Source organism: Nicotiana sylvestris, chromosome 11 (genome assembly GCF_000393655.2).
Source record: "Nicotiana sylvestris chromosome 11, ASM39365v2, whole genome shotgun sequence".
In the NCBI taxonomy this organism is placed as follows: Eukaryota; Viridiplantae; Streptophyta; class Magnoliopsida; order Solanales; family Solanaceae; genus Nicotiana; species Nicotiana sylvestris.
In genome coordinates this window covers 14168532-14184386 of record NC_091067.1, presented here as the reverse complement: position 1 = coordinate 14184386, position 15855 = coordinate 14168532, and positions in this window count along the sequence as shown.

Sequence of the window (15855 nt, the reverse complement as noted above, 5' to 3'; positions counted from 1 at the left end):
ATCAGCATCAGTCGATGGAGTCTGCTTATGACATTCTGGAAAATCTCAAAGAAATGTTCGGAGATCAGAATCGTGCGGCTAAGCAGACTGCCATGAAAGCCCTTCTGAATACCAAAATGGTTGAAGGTTCATCGGTCAGGGACCATGTTCTGAAGATGATGAGTCTTCTGAATGAACTGGAGGTCCTTGGAGCTAACATTGATAAGGACACGCAGGTTGAAATGATCCTGCAGACTTTGCCTGACAGTTTTCAGCAATTTCGCCTGAATTATAACATGAACAAAATGGATTTGTCCCTTGCGAAATTGTTGAATGAGCTGCAGTCGGCAGAGACTATTATCAAGTCCCAAGCTCCTCCCGTGGCATTGAATTTTGAGGCAGGTTCTTCTTCTAAGCCGAGAGGCGGGCAGAAAAAGAAAAAGGCTCAAAAACCCTCTGTTGGTGGCGCGACTGCTGGTGTGAAAAAGGCTAAGGGCAAGTGTTATCACTGCAAGCAGCCCGGGCATCATAAGAAGCAGTGTCCAACTTATCTGGCCAAGCTGAAAAATAAACCAGGTGATTTACATCTACTTGTCGTTGAAACATTTTTAGCGGCTGTTTCTACCATGTCATGGTGTGTAGATTCGGGAGCCACTAATCATATCTGCACTTATTTGCAGGGGTTTCAGGTAACGCGGCGGCTAAGTAAAGGAGAAATCAATGTTTATCAAGCAGACGGTTCAGCAGCCCCAGCTTTAGCATTAGGAAATATTAGTATTTCGTTTGGTAGTGGTAGAGTTTTAGCTTTAAAAGACACATTATATGTACCTTCCGTTAGAAGGAATTTAATTTCGGTTTCTAGCGCTATGAGAGATGGTTATGATTTTAATTGTCATGACGTTGATAAATGTGTTATTACTCATAATAAGCGTTATCTCTCTTCGGCTACATTGATTAATGGTCTTTTTGTTGTTGACTCTATTCCTAAACCGTTACCACCTAAAGAACTGAATAATGTTGATTTACCAAGCAAGAGAAAACGTTCTTCTAAATTGAGTGAAACATATTTATGGCACTTGCGTTTGGGTCATATAAATCTGAACAGAATTTCCAGGTTGGTCAAGGATGGACCTTTAAGTTCATTGAAAGTGGAGGCACTACCAACTTGTGAATCTTGTTTAGAAGGGAAAATGACAAAACGAAATTTCCCCTCAAAAGGAAATCGGGCAAGTGATAAATTAGAATTAATTCATTCTGATTTGTGTGGTCCAATGAATGTCCAAGCAAGAGGTGGTTTTGAGTATTTTGTGACTTTCACAGATGATTACTCAAAATATGGATATATTTATTTGTTGCGTCGAAAGTCTGAATGTTTTGAAAAGTTCAAAGAATTCAAGACTGAGACTGAAAAGCGACATAATAAACATATCAAGACACTACGATCTGATCGTGGTGGGGAGTACCTCTCTACAGACTTTATTGGTTATTTATCAGAATGTGGAATTACATCTCAATTATCTGCACCTGGAACTCCACAACAAAATGGTGTAGCTGAAAGAAGAAATAGGACTCTTATGGAAATGGTTAGATCAATGATGAGTTATTCCGATTTGCCTTCGTCTTTTTGGGGACATGCCTTAGAAACGGCGAATTATGTTCTGAACTTAGTTCCTTCAAAGTCAGTACCCTTGACCCCTACAGAATTGTGGACTGGGCGCAAGCCTAGTCTGCGGCATATTCGAGTTTGGGGTTGTCCGGCACATGTGCTAAAGGGGAAAACGGATAAATTGGAGGCAAGAACGGATGTATGCGTGTTTATAGGTTATCCAAAAGGGACGAAAGGTGGTTTATTCTATTGTCCTAAAGAGAAAAAGGTAATTGTTAGCACAAATGCCAAGTTTCTAGAAGAGGACTATTTGATGAACCATGTTCCTAGAAGTAAACTCGTTTTACAGGAACTCAACAAAGGAATGGAAACTCAGTCATCTGAAAATCAAAACGACCATATCCAAACCCCGGAAGTCGATTTTGACATACCATTGCACTTTAGTAGTGGGAGAAATGTCAATAGACTTAATGTACCACAAGAACAAGTGCCCGCAGTCATACTACCACAAAGTAGTGGGAGTCATGTTGAGCAGACTGCACAACAGGAAGAAGTCGTTGATATCCCTGTGGATAGCATGGAGACTCAGGTTCCTGATGATGTTGTGGTTCAACCACAAAATCAACGTGATGTAGTTGCAACTGATGTAGTGCGTAGTCGTAGTGGGAGAGAAATAAGACAGCCAGTTCGTTACACGCTCTTGGGAGAATCATATGATAGGATCCCTGAGGAGCCTACCTCCGAACCTGTCAATTACGACCAAGCACTACATGATAAGGATGCCGATAAGTGGGTTGCTGCTATGAAATCAGAGATGGAGTCTATGTACTCTAATCAGGTTTGGGATCTTGTAGAACCAACTGATGGGGTTAAACCCATTGGATGCAAATGGATCTATAAGAAAAAGAGAGGTGTAGACGGAAAAGTACAAACTTTTAAAGCAAGGCTTGTAGCGAAAGGGTTTACTCAGAAAGAAGGGATTGACTATGAGGAAACCTTCTCGCCGGTAGCCATGCTTAAGTCTATAAGGATTCTCTTATCCATTGCTGCTCATTATGATTATGAGATTTGGCAAATGGATGTCAAGACAGCTTTCCTTAATGGAAGTCTTGATGAGTGCATCTATATGATGCAACCAGACGGTTTTATGGAAAGTGGCAAAGAGCACATGTTGTGTAAGCTTAAAAGGTCCATTTATGGACTAAAACAGGCATCTAGGGCATGGAACACTTGTTTTGATAAGGCGATTAAAACTTTTGGTTTTGATCAGTGTCTTAACGAATCTTGTGTATACAAAAAGTGGGATGGGGACAAAGTGGCATTTTTGATCTTATATGTAGATGACATACTGCTCATAGGAAATAATGTGGGCATGTTGAATTCAGTTAAGCAGTGGTTGTCCACACATTTTGATATGAAAGATTTGGGAGAAGCGGCTCATATCCTTGGGATCAAACTCTTGCGAGATCGCAAGAAAAGGATATTAGGCTTGTCCCAAGGTCTTTATATTGATACAATACTCTCCAGGTTTAGCATGCATGATTCCAAGAAAGGATTCCTTCCTTTCAGACATGGAATTTCTCTATCTAAAGATCAGTCTCCTAAGACTGATGAAGAGATAGAAAAGATGAAGGCGGTCCCTTATGCATCAGCTGTGGGGAGCCTCATGTATGCTATGTTATGCACTAGGCCTGATATCTGCTTTGCCGTTGGCGTTGTTAGCAGATTTCAGTCTAATCCTGGGAAAGAGCATTGGACGGCGGTTAAACATATAATCAAGTACCTGAAAAGGACTAGGGATTACATGTTGATCTACCAATCGGATGACCTGGTACCTATTGGGTATACTGATTCGGATTTCCAATCAGACAGAGATTCTAGAAAGTCTACCTCAGGTAATGTGTTTACTCTTGGAGGTGGAGCCATAAGTTGGAGGAGTATCAAGCAAACTTGTGTTGCTGATTCCACCATGGAAGCCGAATATGTGGCAGCCTCTGAGGCAGCCAAAGAGGCAGTTTGGCTCGGTAACTTCCTGAGAGAGTTGGGTGTGGTTCCTTCGATTCAAGCACCAATTACGCTTTACTGTGATAATAGTGGTGCGGTTGCAAATTCAAAGGAGCCACGAAGCCATAAGAGGGCAAAGCACATTGAGCGTAAATATCATTTAATTCGTGATATAGTGCAGAGAGGGGATGTAGTGGTCACCAAGATTGCGTCAGAGAACAACTTGGCAGATCCGTTTACTAAGAGCTTACCACAGAAGACTTTTGATAAGCATGTAGAAGGAATGGGTGTCAAAATTGTAGACGCATGGTTATTAGTCTAAGTGGGAGATTGTTAGAATATACTATAAGCCATGCGTATTGTTATAGTATTCTTTATGAACAATTATTTATTTACTTGTTTAAATTCAATAAAGTTTCATTTTAAATAGATCATGTGTTGGTTTGTGCGTCCATTGCTTACATAGTAGATGATTTAGTGTATAGAGTTTAGCTTATACACGGAAGATTAAATCATCGGTTCTTGTAAGACATAAAAGTTAATGTTCACAATCTAATGATGGAATTGGACAAATCATCGGAATGATTGTAGCACAAGATTAAATATAATTTATCTTAATTATGGGAATGGTTTAATTCCAACTTCTTGTGCTAGTACATTTTGTATGTATTGAACGGATCAAGTAGAGATGAGTATTTTATACTGACTTTATAAAATAATTTCTCTAGTCCATTTAATGTACTTATACTCTTAATCCTGATATAATTATTATTAGTTGTGTATGTCACTTGTTGTTTTGATTTATTAAAAGGCGAGATTCTTTCGCGAGTCAATAAGCCTGGTAAATTGGATAACAATGATATACATTGGCGAAGTAATAATTAGTTGATGGAATCCATGTCTCAATTTTGAGATTGATGATACTCCTTTATGAAAGCTTATAAGTTTTCATGTGTAAACCCGGCCGGTGGATTTTGTATCCGACACATGAAATAAGTTAAGTGTAAGTCTAAAGGAAGTAATCAATAAATTAAATAGTCAGTAATTTAATTTGATTGATTAGTATCTGAATCTTAACATGGGGAGTTAAATAAGGTTTTATGGAAGAATTTCGAAATTGAACTAAGGAGTGCAATTACGAATTTTTAGTGGAATAATTCGTAATTTATTATGATGGAAATTAGTTTCAGAATTTCGAAATTAACATCATAATAGGAAGCCTTGTTAATTAAATTCTGTGGTCCCTATTGTGCCTAAATAATAAAAAATAGTGGAAACTGTTACTTAGTGGGAAAGAAAACGTGGAAACAGTCCCTTAGTGGGAGAAGGAAACCTAACAGGTTTTGAAAACGGTTTTGACCTAAAAAACGCAGCTATATATATGGATATAAGGCCTGGACGTTTTTTACATGATTCTGACTGAGGTTTCTACTAGAATTTTGCCCACCCAAAATTCTTTTTTTCCGGTTATTGTTTGGGTAACACAGTAGAAGACTGTGGAAATATGCTAGTGTGTTTTCAACTGAGGAACTGGAGAACGACCTAGATTTGTTGTGTTTACGCTTCAAGAGGTAATCCTAAAATCTCCATACATGCTAGTTGTTTAGATTACACGTGAATAAGATTCTGTTATTGCTTCCGCTGTGGTATATATTCCATCAAACATAAGGAACATGACAAAGAATAGCAAAAAGTATTTTTATACTACATTATTTAAAATCATGTGAAAAATATATGGTACTTAACTATGGTTATATATTAAGAAATGTGGTTAAATAAAATGAGATATGTCATTTATTTATAAGATGGGTGTAAACACACGGTGCAAGTAAGTATTTACCATATATATAGTAATAAGTAAGATAATCTTTTGACTTCTTCCCTTAAATTAGTCATCATTTTATGCTTGTTCAGAGTTAATTTGACTAATTTTCGAAGCTAAATCGGCTTAGTAACTTATTTGAATGGTTATTATATTCGTTTTATAATGGATTGTGTTGTATTGTATTGTATTATTATGGGAAAATTACGTTTGGATGAATAAAATTAAAAAAAGTAGGTATATAGTATAAAAAATAAACTTGTAATATAAAAAAAGTAGAGTATGAAGTAAAGTTATTATATAAAAAGGAATGGCAGAGGATAAAATATGATCATTTAATAATAAAAAAGGCAAAATAATTGGAAAAATAAGGTACCAATCAATCACATCAAATCGGTCGTTGTATAAATTGACACTTTTCGTCGTTATAAAATAACGAATTTACCGATACGATATAATAAAATTTAAATGATAATCAAAATAAATATTGTATTTAAAGTAACAATATAATACAATACAATAGATAATAATAATCACAAACTGTTAATCAACTATTTTAAAATTTAAATTTAAATATTCTCAAGAAACAAAAATATAATAACTAATTTGGTCGGAGTGATTAACAATTTGGTAATCGGAATAAATCACTGTTGGACTAATTCAGGTTTGCGTGCATACCAAAGCTTAACGTGCCTAAAAAGTTATTACTTGAGACTTGGACGTAAATTATATTTGAGACTTGGACGTAAATTGTTGGTTTATTGACTTACCAATTCAAGCTTTAGATAATAGCAAACAGCGGCGGAGACAAAATTTCCATTAAGAGCAGAAGTGGATTTAGAATTTCTAAAATATGTGTGTACCACTAAAAAAAAGAGAAAAAAAATTATTAAGTGAGAATCGATCCATATTCCTTTGAATAAATAACTTAGTATTTAATCAAGTGCACCATTCAGCCTTCTTGGAGCATGGGTGTCAGTCGATAATATTAGACAAATTTCAGAAAATACATACATAAAATGTGTAGTTTGGCAAAAAGACCATGAGTTCACGTGCCTCATAATCTAGTTTGTAAATGTGTCTCTAGCTAAGAGAGTTAAAAAAGTTAAAAGAGATTGTAGATTGTGGGAATTAAACCAATAACCTTAGTACCTTATAAAGGTTTTGAACCCCCTTGACCACTAAACTATTCTTTTGAGTTGTGTCAAGGAGATTCAAAACATAATATATGAAAATAAAATACATATTTTACTTTATATATACAATATAATTTTTCGGCGAAAGGGATTCGAATGAACCTCTTCCGCTCCCTAAATACGCTAATGAGCACAAATGCTTATCTGAATCAGAACTGCTGCTACTATTTTTTATGGGATGCTATCTAATTAAGCGTCAAGTTTAAGATTTTCATTTGAAATTCAAATTTAACTCCCTATAAAAAATTTCTGTATTTTTAAGTTTGAACTCAAAATTTCTGAGCGCGAATATTATATTTCAACTAAACCAAAAGTTTTTTAAGGAAATTTTTATATTTTTAAATTTGAACTCGAAATCTCTAGCTGAAATCACAATTTGTCCCACCACATCTCATCCGACGAAGAAACATGATAAAGAAAACCAAACGTGGCTAAAAAGATTATATCTGAGATTTGGACATAAATTATTGGTTAGTGCCTTAGTGGTTTATTTACCTACCAACTCAAGCTAGATAATGGCAAAGTCATGAGCACAAATGCTTAAATGAGTCAGAATTATTTTTTTATGAGATGATATTTAATTAAAACGAAGTATACGATATAAATTTGAATATTTATTATATAAATACGTCCAAAATATTTTTTTCTGCTTCAATTTACGAATGCTAACTCCTAATTCTTATTCGTTCCCAAAATATTTTTTTCTGCTTCAATATACGAAAGCTAACTCCTAATATTTTCTGGCTTATTTTGTTTATATATGGAAAAACATATAGTCGACATGATTTTCGAGAAATATAATGCTTTGAACTACCATCAAAAGATGTGGTGTAGTGAACGGGGTTGCTCCTCCCTTAAACAGAGATCTTGAGTTCTGTTTGACTCGAAAGATATTGGAACCTTTTTGAATAAATCAATCAAAGAAAATGAAGGGATAAATCTTAATCAGACATAATAAATTCCAGACCAAAGAGTTGATAATATAGATAATATATAGGATGAAAGAAATAAAATTGATCGTGTTGAAGTTCAACATTGTGACTCCCATCAATCGATGAGGGAGATAGCTTTACATGTTCTTCTGCGGATTATTTCTTTCCTATCAAGATTACAAGAAGATAGCTTGGGAAAGAGGAAGGGGGGGGGGGGGCAGATCCCCCTTCATCGAAGGTTTTTCCCCTGCTATATAGTCAAGGCACCCTTGCCATTTATTTGGTCCGACGCTTTCTCGCATCTAGTGTGCCTTGGTCGTCCTTTTAGACATTGCTCTTTCTGACTCGACGGGTGTCGGGAATGGGAAGTAGAGTGGGCTAAGTTATCTTTTACTGCCTGGTCACTTAGGTGGGACGTTGATCAGCTCGGTCGTGACGGTCAGATTTTGACCAATACAGTTAGTCCCTCCGTCTGTCGGGGTCGTCCTCTGTCGGGCCCCGCAGACTGATCATGATTGCTACCAGTTTGAGCGAAATCTGACTTCTCGTTCCTTAGTTACATTACTTGGGGCGAGGTGGCGGCGTTCTCTCCATACCCATGAACCGTTGCGGCTGTTTCGGAACCAAAACATCGTTTGGCATCGAAGCGTTATTTCGTGGTTACCGCCATTATGACACACGTTCCTGGGGAACTAAAACGTTTCGTGCCCTATCAGGTTCAATTGGCGACTCTTGGGTTTCGTGCTCGGGGGATCTATGTCTCTTATAAATAGAAAGAACTTATCATTCGATTAACATACTTCTTTGCCTTTTACTCGAAAGAATTCTGCAGATATACTTTCTTCTTGACATTCCAAGTTTCTGTTTGCCCTTTTGTTAACTGAGGATTTTCATCCTTTCTTTCCGTTGTCTTTTTTTCCGTATCTTCTGGACAAAATGGCTAGTGATTCCTCTTGCACTGATCTCCCCGTCACGATTTCATCACCGGAAAGTGCTGCGCAGGTCACTGGAGGAACAGATGTAGTGGAAGACGAGGAGGTTCCATCGATAGTTGAGATTTTGCCTCGCCCTGGGAGAGAATCGGCCGGCTTCAGTAGTCGCGCCGGGGCGGAGCCGGAGCTTGTCCCTTCTGTTATGAGAGAAGAAGAGATTGCAGAGTTGAAAACCAGGTGGGGGATCCCTGGCTATGTTGACATGCGGCCGGCGGAAGGAAATGACATAGTTCACTTTGACCGTCCTGCGTACTGTGTATTTTACGCTTACCCTTTCCTTATTGGATACACACTTCATCTCCCTCTCCTGGTGGTAGACTTCTGCTGTTTTTATGAGGTATGCCCCGCCCAACTTTCGTCGTACCTGTACAAGCTGTTCCTTATGTTGCTCAAGTTTGTGGAACTTGCCGGTCGTGAGATCACCTTGGACCACCTGCTTAGTATCTTCACCCCTCAGCTTATCCGCGGCACGATGCTTCACAGGCGTCCTCAGAGGTCGAAGAGTCTGGTGGTGAAGATGGACGATAAAACTAACCGTCGTTTTTATGAGAAGTATTTCTATGTACGGACTGAACATATTGTGGCGGATCCGACGGGGTTCCCTGAGAAGTGGAACTTTGCACGTAAGTCTCATGCTTTTAGTCGGAGATATATCTGACCATTTTCCGTTACAATAACAAACCCTGTTATGTTTTTGCAGCTGAGAAACTGCCCCCTCCACCTGTCGAAAATATACACGAGTGGGTGAGCGCTATTCTCCCTCATACGGCGGGGGTCCGTACGTGGGCAGCTTTCTATGACAAGTATGGGCACATGCCTCTTTCTGGTAAGATGTCGTTTCTGTTCACCGTTTTTCTCTCTTTGTATTTAATTCCTCACGTGTTGTTCATCGGTGTCAGGGAGGGTACGGAGAGTGAGGGCTCCTCCGTTAGCTTTCCGGCAGCCAGCCTCATCTGCTCGCCCTATCGCGGTACCCATTGCCCTACCTTCATAGACTGCTACTTCAGTTGAGTCTGCGATCGTGGTTACTCATATGAGGGCTGCTTCTCAGGCTGATGTTCCGACCCGTGTCGTTCGCCCGACGGATGAATCTCCACTTACTGGGGAAGAAAAGGGGCCATCAAAAAGACAGCGAGTGGAGTTCGAGACAGTTCCCCCAATAGTGATTCATCTAGACGACACTCCTTCGATAGGATCTGGAGAGGGGGTTGTTGCGGCTCCCCCCGTAGGGACGGAACCGACCGTTACCTCGGCTCAATCAGAGATTCCCACCGTAGGGGGTTGTTGTCGGTGGTCAGCAACGTATCATGGTGTATGGTTAGATTTCTGGGGCCACCGTTGTAGTTTCGGACGTACCCTCATCCTCCGCAGTTGGCCGTGCTTCCTCTTCAGCTGCTGAAAGAGGAAAAGTCGTGGTGGTCGACAACTACGAATCCAAATCGGACCTCGACCCTGATGATGTCAGGATGTTTGAGGAGGGTCTTACTCACTCGGTGGTTCGTGCGGTAGGCTCGGCCCGTATTTTTGAGATCCCTTCGGATGTCAATCTCTTGGGGGACACGGAGGACCTGGTGCCGCAGTTCAGCATGCTATGCTTCGCAGCCGAGAATGCGGCCCTTTGGACCGTTCCCGATGTTGACTTGATGGACGAGGTGGCCGTTATGGGCTTAAGGGTATGTTACGCTTACTTTCGCTTTCCCCTCATCTTCTTTGATGATAGGATTCTAACCCGTCTTTTCATTTTTCAGACGAATATGGTGGAAGTGGAGAGCATTCGTAGTGCCAACATTCGGGCCAAGATTTTCTTGAAGATGTTGGAGAAATATCGTCGCTACCACAACAAGTGTCGCGAGATGCATGAGCGGCTGAAGGCAAACCCCGGTAGTCGGGCTCTTGGCGAGGAGTTGGAGAAATGGGACCAGGAATTAATGCAGGCTATCCGTAGCAAGAGTGTGCTTGAGGAGCAACTTCGAATAAAGGACGAGGAACTCGAGTTGGGAAAGGGAGTCACCGCAGAGGGCGAGCATCTGCAGCAGAAATTGAGGTCAATGCAGTTGGAGATGGATCAGAACTTGATTAGGGTCGAGGCGCTGAGCGCGGAATGGATGGGGAAATTGACTGGACTAGAGAACAAGGTTGCTGGGTTGGAGAGCATCGAGAGTGCCTGGTCCGCAGCTTCGGCAAGGGCGGCGGCCTTGGAGAACACCATCCGCATCATCCAATCCGAGAAAGAGACTACCACCCTTATGGAGGCAAGGCTTGAGGTGCGCATTAGCGAGATTAACCAAGAGGCATCGGTTCTGGGAGATCGGGTCGCAGCACTGGAGGCAGAAAATGAGTGATTGTTGGCTCATATTGAATCTTCTTCCACCGCCGTTCCCCGCCGCATGCACGAGCTTCGGGTTTACGCTGAAGCCCAGTGGGATATATGTAAGAGTTTGTGGGAGGCGGGTAATGTGACTGAAGCTGCATATGAAGAGGCGCGGGTGAAAGCGCGGGAGGCTCGCGTCGATTGCGGATATGACGCGGCGACACCAGAAGCTAATGGGGGCGCGGACACCGAAGGAGAACTTCCCGGAGTTGGCAGTGGAGAGGGTGGCGATGATGATGCAGAGTAGAGGGATAGTGATATTGATCTGTTTTTCGTTTGTTGTTTTCTTTCCTATTTTTCGTTCGTAGTCGATTGTTGTTGTTCCTTTCTTCTCCTTTTTTGTTTTTCTGTATTGTTGACTTGGGTCTTATGTAATCTGCGACCATTTGCGCGGAGGCTTTGTATAAAGAAGAATTTTTCGTTGTTATTTTTCTTGTATTCTACCCTTGTTTCCGTTTCGCGTGATTTCGGTGCGAGATAGATTCCCCCGCGACGAGTCCCAGTCTTTTTGCACTTTCTCTTTGGCGAAGGCCCTTGGAATTAAAGGGTGTAATTTAGAACTTATTGAAATAGTAACCCGTCGTCATTCGATCGAGGTCGAACTCTTCTTTTTGGCGAAGGCCTTTGGCCTAAAAAGGGTGTTATTTTGAACTTATCGAAATAGTAACCCGTCGCCGTTCAGTCGAGATCGAACTCTTCTTTTTCGCGAAGGCCCTTGGCCTTAGAGAGTGTTATTTCAAACTTATCGAAATAGTAACCCGTCCTCATTCGATCGAGGTCGAACTCTTCTTTTAGCGAAGGCCCTTGGCCTTAGAGGGTATTATTTCGAACTTATCGAAATAGTAACCCGTCCTCGTTCGATCGAGGTTGAACTCTTCTTTTTGGCGAGGGCCCTTGGCCTTAGAGGGTGTTATTTTGAACTTATCGAAATAGTAACCTGTCGTCGTTCGGTCGAGGTTGAACTCTTCTTTTTGGCGAAGGCCCCTGGCCTTAGAGGGTATTATTTCGAACTTATCGAAATAGTAACCCGTCCTCGTTCGATCGAGGTCAAACTCTTCTTTTTGGCGAAGGCCCTTGGCCTTAGAGGGTGTTATTTCGAACTTATCTAAATAGTAACCCGCCGTCGTTCGATCGAGGTCGAACTCTTCTTTTTGGCGAAGACCCTTGGCCTTAGAGGGTGTTATTTTGAACTTATCAAAATAGTAACCCGTTCTCGTTCGATCAAGGTCGAACTCTTCTTTTTGGCGAAGGACCTTGGCCTTAGAGGGTGTTATTCCGAACTTATCGAAATAGTAACCCGTCCTCGTTCGATCGAGGTCGAACTCTTCTTTTTGGCGAAGGCCCTTGGTCTTAGAGGGTGTTATTTCGAACTTATCGAAATAGTAACCCATCGTCGTTCGGTCGAGGTCGAACTCTTCTTTTTGGCAAAGGCCCTTGCCCTTAGAGGGTGTTATTTCGAACTTATCAAAATAGTAACCCACCGTCATTCGGTCAAAGTCGAACTCCTCTTTTTGGAGAAGGCCCTTGGCCTCAAAAGGTGTTATTTCAAACTTATCGAAATAATAACCCGTCGTCAGTCCTAGTTTTTGGAGAATCAGACATTTTTTGGGGGAGTCCCAGTTCGTTTGACATTGCTTGCATCAGAGGGTGCAACGTCGGAAAATACGAGACGTCACTGTTTTGCTTAGGTTCGTTCTGCGCATACATTGTGGTTTCCTTGTCTGACTCCTGCCCTCCAGCTTGGAGGTGTCACCGGCGGGTAGTATTTTGGTTGTTCTGCAGTAGTTTTTCGTTCTTTAATTGAGATATTTCTTTACCCGCTCGCCCGCGCGGCCTTTGTGTTCCTGCTTGAGGAAAGAGCAGAGGGTGAGTTAGAATGATACTTTCCTTGCCTCTACCCGGTGGTCTGATGAAGGAGAACAGGTTGGTAGCGTTGTTCGTCTCGTTTGGCATTTCGATGGTTGATGTGGCGAAGATTTCTAAATTTGGTGATTCTACTCGGCTCTCCTCCCCCTAGGTGTTGCGCTTTGGTCCCGCGTAGGTTGGGTTTTTCCTTCGCGCTCTTTTCGGTGGGTGATCGTATTTCTTGTCTTTGATCTGGGAGAGACTGGGAAATTTCACTAAGAAATCCCTACAGGCGGAGCCAAATTGTTTGACTCAAAAGATATTGGAACCTTTTTAACAAATCAATCAAAGAAAATGAAGGGGTAAATCTTAGTCCGACATAATAAATTCCACACCAAAGAGTTGATAATATAGATAATACATAGGATGAAAGACATAAAATTGATCTTGTTGAAGTTCAACATTGTGACTCCCATCAATCGATGAGGGAGATAGCTTTACATGTTATTCTGCGGATTATTTCTTTCCTATCAAGATTACAAGACAAGAGTTTGGGAGAGAGGAAGGGGGGCAGATCCCCCTCTCATCGAAGGTTTTTCCCCTGCTATATATAGTCAAGACACCCTTGCCATTTATTTGGTCCGACGCTTTCTCGCATCTAGTGTGCCTTGGTCGTCCTTTTAGACATTGGTCCTTCTGACTCAACGGGTGTTGGGAATGGGAAGTAGAGTGGGCTACGTTATCTTTTACTGCCCGGTCACTTAGGCGGGACGTTGATCAGCTCGGCCGTGACGGTCAGATTTTGACCAATACAAGTTCGAGCCCTGAATATGAAAAAATTCTTGGTACGGAGCGCTACCCCCGGAATGGGGCCCTACCCTGCACGAATCCGAATATAATAGGACTCCAATACGGGTACCGGATACCTAATGGGAAACCAAAAAAATGCTTTGAACTTCTTCCATCAACCGGATACAAAAAATAGCTAAGCAATATCCCCAAATATAAATGGGACGATAGTTTATTTTATCATCTTCACCATCGGCAAATTCTTTTTAGTTGGATCACATAATTAGTGCTAATTTAATTGTTACTATTCCATGCGTTACCTAACAATACCCTTTAAATGTTTGGCATACCAAGTGCTAATACCAACAATCCACCAAACAAGGATTATTGTTCGAGTTATAGTGTCACGACTCATGAATCACGAAAGTTTACATCAGTTATTAATTGAATCAAGAATCACAAGCTAATTAATTAATTAGTTCCTACTCGTACAAGTAAAGTCGCTAACGGTCTAATGTCAAATTAGATTTATTTTTTTGAATTGTGTATAAGTTTCCGTTCTTGAAGGAGAGTCTTAGAGCAACAGTAAAGTTGTTTTTGTGTACCTATAGGTCAGGGATTCGAACAGTGAAATCTGATACTTACGTCAGGATAGGATGCCTACATCACATCCTCCTGGGATGCAGGGGCGGCCCGACCAATTTTGTGGCCTAAAGCCAAACTTTATGAGAGACCTTAACTTTTTATTTTTTATTATTATTTATTTGAAATCTATTTTTTTAGCTTTTCTTAGATATAAAATTATAAATAATTTTCTTATAATCAATACCTCCTAATAAGTTTTTTTCAATTGACAATATAGCTAATCCATTTAACATTTCATGTGACATTGTTGTTCTTAGGTAAGATTTTATCAATTTTAATTTTGAAAATTTCTTTCTGCTGAAGCAACGGTAACATGAGTTATTAACATTATTCCACAAGCAATTTAGGCATTTGGAAAAGATTTAAATTTTTTTATTTGATTAAGTATATCAATTAAACTGTTAGTTTCTAATTGTACTATTTTTCTTAATATTTTTAATTCAGAAAATAAATCTAAACCATCAATATTGAATTGATTATTATGCTTTAAGGAACATTCAAGATTAAGGCAATATTTTTTCAACTTTCCAACATCTAGTGATCTTAGTTTATACTGCCAAATAGAAAACCAAAAATATTTTCATATGTTTCGAATTGTTCAAATCTATTTTGAAATGAAAAAATAGCCTTATTTATTATGTATAATAGTAATCAACTCTAAAGGACTCTTCGAAAGATACTGAAATTTCATTATCAACATTGCATCAAATTGTTACTTCCTATATATCACACGTTTCTTACGAAATTCGGGTTCGATATTCATTTTAAGTGCAATTTCCTTGGTAGAAATCATAGTAGTTGCAAATCCTTTTTCTCTATATTTGTTAAAGAAAGAAATCAAACTTTTTCACTTTACAGAACTCTTTTTTAAACTTATACATAGTCTATTAGGTGTAACAAAAAATGGGGCCCTCATAAATTTGGGGCCTAAAACGGTTGCTTTAGTTGCTTTACGGAAGGGCCGCCCCTGCTGGAATGTGGCCCTTTCCGTACGCTATACCTATAGGTCATGGCCGGGTTCGAGCAGTAGAATCAGTCATTGATGCTTGCATCGAAATAGACTACCTATATCACACACTCTTGAAGTGCGAGCCTTTCACAAACTCTACGTGAACGCCGAATACCTCGTGCATCGACTACCCATATATAAGTTTCAATTTGATTTGAGTTGGTGAATGTCACTTCGATTCATAATTCAAATAAATCAAGAAGTGAACATATATATATATATATATATATATATATATATATATATATATATATATATATATATATATATATATATATATATCGTAGAAATAGTGGAGTTTCCCTGTTCATGTTTCATGCCAACTTACTAAAGAGTCATTATTATATAGGACCAGAAAAGACAGTGAAAACTAGTTGAATTATTGCAACTGATTTTTCATGGTGGGATTTAGAATGGGTCAGATAGTGATCTTTGGTTCGATTTAAATCACTTGTTTCAACTGCTACTCGACACCCATATGATAATTCATACGGAAATTTTCACAAAATTCAACAAATGTATTTTGTACTTTTTTATTCAGAAGTTTTTAAGACAAAACACTTCTTGAACTTTTTTTTAGCGAGAAAAATGTCCTTTTTAACATAAATTTTCAATATCGTGCGGATATACTACAGAGCTCATCTTATTTTAACATAAATTTGCCT